General features: G+C 27.7%; 1 pseudogene; it reads right to left on the bottom strand.

Annotated features, from left to right (window-relative positions):
- Window positions 1–1,101: 1,101 nt before the first annotated feature.
- The window catches only part of LOC108684232, a 53,386-nt pseudogene continuing 46,334 nt past the window's right edge, over window positions 1,102–8,153 (bottom strand).

Genomic DNA, 8,153 nt, shown 5'->3' with positions numbered 1-8,153 from the left:
TATAAACGCTCTATAACTTGGAGTGAGAGCTATGGAGCGTAAGAGCATATTGGAACGTGTTGAAATATGCGACGCGAAAATCTATAGATGATGGTAAGGAAACGTCTTAAGTCGAAGGAAACTGACCAGTCACAGGCAAATATAGGGAGAATACTTGACTAGAGAATTGATCAATTTCTTACAATTTGAGATCCTACCATCTACGACTTCTATGTGTATATATGAGTCTTTTATTTGCTAGCGATACTGATTGATTATATGTTACATTGACGAATGAGAAATAATTAATTTGCAATAGTAACTAACTCGATCATTTTCTTAACAAATGTCACATTTATTTTCTCTTGATTTATTCCTATAACAAAATCATTTCTCTCAGAGTACTCGCTCAGAGAAGTGATCTCATAGATCGGGAACCTCCTGTATATACAGCTTGTTGTTTACAATTTAAATTTTCATTATCGAGAAATTCTTTTATATATTAAAACAAACAAATAAAATGTAATATTTTTTGTTTATATCTTTTCCTCTTCTTATTTTCTCTTATTTTTTCCTACTTCCCTATTTTTCTTTTTTCTTTTTTTTTAAGTATCTAAAAAGTATCTAAATTTTCGGACTTTTTTCTTATATCTGTATCTATATTTAGATAATTATAAAAAAATGTATCTGTACTTATACCTAAATACATTTTCTACGTAATACCTATACCTATATATAGATATCTTTCAAACGGTATCTGTTCCAACACTGTATATACGTATATTTTATAAAATTACATATCATAACTCATAGAACAAGTGTATTACATAATATAACTGATTCGAAAATAGACGAAAATTATATTTCAATATCAATAAACAAACAAATATGATGTTAATTTAGTATAAATATTTTAAATTATGAATTTTCAAAAAAATTTGTAATAATATGAGTTGATCAGTTTCATGAATCATTATATAAATAAAATTTTATATATGTATATAGTATATATATATATATATATATATTTTAATATAAGATTTTTTAGAAGTAGAAAGTCTGCAGCGATCTGTTTTGTAAGCGTGACGTCGCTCTAACTCGTGGTATTTGATGCTGACAAGTTCAATTCACAATGATCTTCTCGCAAATATTCTTCGCCTGTTCCAAAAGACTTTGCATCATCTGATTGCCCCACTTCTCCACCATTTGTGAAAAGTAACCGTTTGATTTATCGTATAATAGCTCATATATGGGCAATTATTCCTATTGGCATCAATCCTGATTATCAAATGCGTATGAAGACTTCTTCCCAGAAAATTAATACAAAATTTTAAAAAACTTGACTATTCTTTGTGTATGTAACACATTGAATTTTCAGGAAAAAGTATTTTGTTAAATAAAAAATTGATTTTGAACTCTCTAAATAATTTATATAAAATTTCTCTCTAAGAATGAAAATTAAGTTGGTCTTAAACAAGAATAATTTAGTATTTAATCTTGAAGAATGAAATTTTATTTCTCACAGTGAATTTCGTTATAAACATTTTCCAGATATAGAACTAAGTATACTATTATTCAAAATTATTATGAACAAACTTAGATAATTACATAGAAAATTATCTTTTAACTGTATTTTTCAAAATCATATTCTTTTTAACAAATTTAATTATTAAAACGAAAATAAACCTTTATAGAATCGTTCTCCATCACAATGATCCGATTGCTGTCTATAACCAAACGATGTGCAATCGTGATAACGGAACATTCTTTAAAACTGCTCCTTATTATATCCTGAATTAAAGCATCCGTTCTAGAAATAGAATTTCAAATTGATGCAAATTTATAAACATGTTAAATTTTGAAATCTCTCTCTCTCTCTCTCTCTCTCTCTCTCTCTCTCTCCCTCTTGTGCGTTGCAAATTACAGATACAAAATATATACAATTTTGATGGAAATGTCTACCAATCCGATTTAATTTAAAAAGATTTGATTTCTATTAATCTTGAATTTATTACAAAATGAATGTTTATCGTATTGTAACTTGATGTATCCTGGTAACATACTGTGAAAATACTTTATATCATTCGCAATCATTCGCAAAAGTAGCAACTTATATAATAAAGCTTAGAAAGCTTGAATTATTTACATATGATAATTTATTGCTATACCTCACAGCAAAGTCATGTTCATACTCAGTAAACGAGAATGGATTAAAATGGATTGAAATTTTTTTCTATTCGAATGCGTATTTTAAATAGCGAATATTTTTTTTGGATTCTATTGGATTCAATTAGATTTAATTGGATGCAATAGGATTGAAAAACTGCATTACCTAATCAAAATTTTGAATTGAAGTATTCACAATTGTATGTTTTTGCACAGAAAAAGCTAATATTATTTTTAGATTGAAAGGTTTAAAGATACGCTCCATGCAATTCCTATAAATGAATAAAAATGCATTTAAGATTGAAAAGTATTCATTTTAATATTCATAAATCAATATTTCTGCAAATCTGAATCCATTTCAATTCATATCTATTCTCGTTTGCTGAGTATTACAATAAACTCTCAATCACATCATAACTTGTGATGTTACTGTAAAATCATCAAAAATTACACCACATTATTATCTTGATCTGTATGTGTCATAACATAATAAATAATTTTTAATTCATCTGTATAATGTCACATCTGTAACAAAGCAAAGGACATTCGCACAGTAACAATAATTTTATTGTTATATCACATTCGTGACAAATATTTGCATCTCATCATAATTTTGTTGCGATTATTGTGACTTTATTTGTTATTGAGAATTTATTAATATAATTAATGAATCAAAATTTATTGTCTTCATCAAATGATATTTAAATACAATCCTAAAGAATCGTAAAGTCTCACTGCAAATCAATATTGGCCGTGACTTCATCGAGAACGAGTAAACAATTGTTTCTCTGGATGGCTCTGGCCAGGCATATGAGTTGCCTCTGATACTGAAGTTATGATCGCCAGAGAAAATATCATAATCCAGCATGACATCATTCAATTCGCAACACTTTCCACAGCTTCAAGTCATCATACTGATTAAACGGATCCAGATTGTTTTGGAAAAGAACATAGGTTCCTATGGTATAATGGAGATTTTGCAGCGCAGGTTTTTTTGTTCACTCAGGCCCACTATCTTAATTATCCGTACTATCTTAACTATCGATCTTGATTTCGTCATCTAGATTTTCACTGAACAAGCAAAAAAAGCAACGAAATCAAGGAGAACTTACCAGCGCCAGTGGTTTGTCCAACCACCTCAACTTTCCAGCCAGGTTCGATGAATACATTCAGATTCTGTAAAATCCGATTATGTGATAAAACACAAATAATATTTGTAAGAACAGTTGGTTTATTTTATATCTTCAAAACTGGTGAATCATCCATATGACATTTCATGTTGACACCCTTCAAAATCAGTTGTCCTTGGGATGATAGTGGCGGTGGATTGTCCGAGGTAGTAGGTTCCTCCTTAGGAAGATTCGTGTATTGAAGAATCCTTTCCACGGAGGTGTCATTAGTGACACTGACTCGCTAAATTGTTTTATGGTATATTGTAGACAAATAATTAAGATCAATGACTGCGATATTGCTAGATTTGCTTTACTGCCAGTTACATTGCCTGTAGTATAAAGAACAAAGAAAAAACTTAATAATTTGAAGAGAAAAAGAATCACACACAGAAATAAGAATTGCAACTAAAAGCTTATTTATTATGCTAATTAATTCTTCTAAATTGCAGTCTTTTGCATCTTTATGAAATCCTTAGAAAAAAATTTATCTCTTTTAAATAAGAACCTATTAATTAATTAGATATAATTACCAATCTCATTCATTAGTATTAGAGAAAAGCAGGCGAGGAACAGATACATTATTAAATCTGCAAAGACAGCAAAAGCTATCGCGCATGTTAAAAAGAAATACCGTTGTGACGATCTTGTAATATGGGACTCTTCATTGAAAATGTAAAAACATTCAAAAAACTTCTAAAGAATTTATTAAATTTCAGGAAATAAGAACTTTAAGATACGAATTCGTTGACAGGAGTCCACGAATTTAAATCCCAAGGATATAATATCTTTTTTCTAACATGTTACTTGCTCTAATGTGCTTACGCCTTCAAGTTTGAGATCTTGTCCAATCTTCATATAGGATAGCGAAGAAAAGAGAACAAGACGATTAGTATAGCTATCAATATCAGCATCCAGCATGATTAATTATTATCTCTGATATCATTATATCACATACTAAAACCCTTGGATCACGTCCAATATCAATTTGGGCAGCCATACATCCATGATGCCCATATCCTTCAAAAATCTGTTTAAAATTCTTCCTGGAATACAAAAATCGTTAATTCTCTGTAAGAATCAAGAAAAAAAATTACAAGTCCAAGAATCGAAATCGACGTAAATTCGATAACTTACAATGAAAATTCTCGCTAATTTTCTAAACAAATTAAGCAGAATCACTTATTTCGAGCTTATAATTAGAATGGCTTTCAATTAATACAATTGGCATAAGTTACACAAATATATAATATAATATAATATAATATACATGTATATGGGATCCGTAATGCTCAGCAGACCATCCAGATTTAACGATGAAGATCGACCCAAGGAAATTATTATTGTACATGTTCGCGAATTGTTTGACATCACTAATATTTTCAATACGCCTGACATCTTCCAAGATAGTCCAGTATGACAGCCAAGATAGTCCAGTATTCATTCTCAGTAGTGGCGATCTGACTGATGATGATCCTCAGCAGTACGGCTAGCGTGAAATTATTATGCAGATATTTCTTTTATACTCTGCCGGTTATTCGACTGTGTGCCGTTATCTCAGCTTCTGGGATATCCTTCACATAATCCAAATCATCAGTATGCTACATACACGATAGCAAAATAATAATCTTATTATTTGAATTTTATATTTTTCTCAATAGATGTAATCTGATGAAGTTAATTCAGTTTAAATTATTTAAAAACTAAAAGAAAATAGTGTTAAGAAAATTAGTAGATATTTGAAAACAACTTAACTTTTTTGAATCTTAATTTAAAAATTTCTCCCGCGTTTTATTAATTGATAATAATTAGTGAAGATATATTAGAAATTTTTAATGCGCGAAAATACAGATATTTTTTTAAATTATTTTATTTTTATTATTTTATTTATGTTATTTTTTTCTATTTTTATTTTACATTTTATTTTTTGTGCTATCTATTTTTATTGAATAAAAATAAAAAATAATGTAAAATATTTTTTTTTGAACTTCTATTTTTTTTTATTATAAATAACGTGTGTAATCATCTTACAATGATGGAATTTGTAATCGATAATTTTGACATTTGTCTCGTTATTGTGAGTCTTTTAGACATCCAAAGTTCTTCTTATGTCCTCTTCCTTTCTCTGCGCTTGGTTCAAATTATCCAACATCTCAATGAAATCTTTATTTGATTATACTAATTTGTTATAATTTCTTTGCATTTTTACGAAACCCTTAGGAAACAAAATCAGAATATTTAATTTAAAAAATATTTAATCTTCATCTTTTAATTAATTGTATGTAAATTATATATAAATTAAATGTTCAAAAGTTTCGTGTCACTTTTTCATTTAAAAAAACCTTATTATTTATTTTAATTATGAAATTATATAATTTTTATGTGTTATTAATAAAATAATGTTTATCTTCATAATAATAAAAAAAATTTTTTAATTATTCATTCAGCAATAAGTTAAATTTGTTTTTGTCATTATTATGTCTAAATTCTTTACTTTTAAAACAAATTAAAAAATCAAACTTTAAAAATTAAACATTTTTTAAATTTAATAAATTTAATAAATATCTAAAGAATATTCTTTGTTACTTACTCGATCCAGTACGATGATCCGCCATTTTAAGGAATTACAATTGATATGTATTCTTGTCTTGCCATGGAGATATTCGATGATGCACTTCCCACAGAGATGCCTAGCAACACGTATCCATCGTGCTAAAGAGATCGTCAAGCAAATAGATATCCGCTTGTCTATAAATCGCTCTCGCGAGATTGATTCGCTCTGTTTGGTGACCGGATAAAGATACACCTCTATCGTCGACCATCGTCATGTCTCCCTGCGGAAATTGTCGGAAATCCTTCGTCAAGACGCACACATTTGCTACCTGAAACATTTACCAATTAATCAAAAAGAAACTTTAAAGAATGTTAAAAATTTTGAAATTAGGAAATATTAGATATTTTTCTTTTATTTAAATAAAATTATGTATAGATTAAAGATTTAGAAAAATTTATAACACTTGTTAAAATATATCTTCTTTTATATTCACCACAAAGATGTACATGTCGATTGATAATGATTGATGATGCAATGAAGATTTGAAAGATCTATTGTAATTGTTACTAGTTACATATAAAATTCTTAATTCTAATGTGCAATAGCAGGAATATACTCGTCACGTTAATAGCAAACTGATGGCACGCCATGCATGATGACAACTTGTTAGCAGTTTGTTAAATTCTAAGGAAGACTTTACGTGACATCAGAACAGACAGTTGTGCAAAAATACCTTTAGTTTGGAGAAATTGAATGCGGAATAAGTGACAGCAAAATGGTAACATATTGCCCTTATTTGTCTGGGACGTCTTTACAGTCTAAACTAATTCATGAAGTTGTAAAATGTACACAAATAGCTTATATGCATATAATCAATATATTGTAGTTTTCTACGAATTATACTACAATTAAAATTTATATTTGTCAATAATCTACAAAAGAGGTTAATAAATTTAAATGACTTTTTTTCAAGAGTATGCGATCAAAGAGCTGTTTAATTACTGCGGAATGTAGTTAGAATTAGTGCGGAACAAATACTTTGACGAGAAAAAGGATTATCATAAAAGATCTATATGTAATTCAGGTACATTGTTAATTGAATAGCGAATAACATTATTGCTGAGAAGGTTCATAATCTGATATCGATTTGATTCATGGCTGCTGTGTTCAATCATAATAACTACAACAGTGTTGTTAAAAATAATTATAAATTGAGTAATAGATTTTTTCATTTTCTTTCGCTCTGTTCATACATCCATTAATACATACGCGCAATAGAAATTTTTCTTTGATTGATTTTTACAAAAAAGATAAGACAAAACTCTCTCTGTAAAATTGTAATAAAACTCTGTGAAAATTGTAATAAAACTGAATAAAACAGCTTAATATAAATTAGAATCATTCATTATGTAATCAATCATTTGAAACATCTCTAATTGTGAGACACACGCGCGCGCACATTGTCGCACACATATTCCCATATATGCTATTCTCTTTTTGTATGTTATTATTAATAGTAGTATTTATATAATTACAAAAGAAATTTAGATACTTTCTATGATTTTGTAATGTTTAATAAGAATATAAAGTTTCTTGATTATTAAATTATTAAAAAATTATTTAATTATGAAATTATAAAAAATTATAAAAAAGTTTTCTATTTGTTATTGCAAAAAATAAAAATTGCAATTTTTTATTTAACTAAAGATTTCTGTCAATTTATAGTCTCCCGGTAAAAAAATTTTTTTCCGTGTAATCACATTTCATATATAAAAACATCACTATTATGTAAAAATTTGCATAATTATGTACAATTCATTATATAATGAAATGTGAAAATATTCCGTAGTGTACATATACAAATCTTCGGAATATGTATTATAATATTTTAAAGAGTATTTAAATGCTGAACAAAGTTATTATTCTTGAATTTCTTGCAGAATGATATGGAATCTAAAATATAAAATAATGTTCAAAATATAAAATAACAAATCAACATAAAACTAACTTAATTTTTTCATCTTTGTAGTCACTTAAAGCATTCAGAACAAAATTTGTAATATATATTTTTTAATAATTAATTCTTCATTTAAAAATTATAATTATTAATAATCTACAAATTGATATTATTAGGTGTACAACTTTGCTTCCGCCGTTTTTTTTCCGAAATTCGAGGCTTTATTGTAAAAAACTGGTTATATATTTATGATTCAAAGTATTGTCCATCGCTGGCCACTACTTTCTCCCATCTTTCGGGTAGCGTACGAATCCCGCGTCGAAAAAAC

This window comes from Atta colombica, unplaced genomic scaffold, assembly GCF_001594045.1.
Source record: "Atta colombica isolate Treedump-2 unplaced genomic scaffold, Acol1.0 scaffold128, whole genome shotgun sequence".
NCBI lineage: Eukaryota > Metazoa > Arthropoda > Insecta > Hymenoptera > Formicidae > Atta > Atta colombica.
Note: the sequence above shows the minus strand (reverse complement) of the source record. Positions and strands in the feature narration are given on the sequence as shown.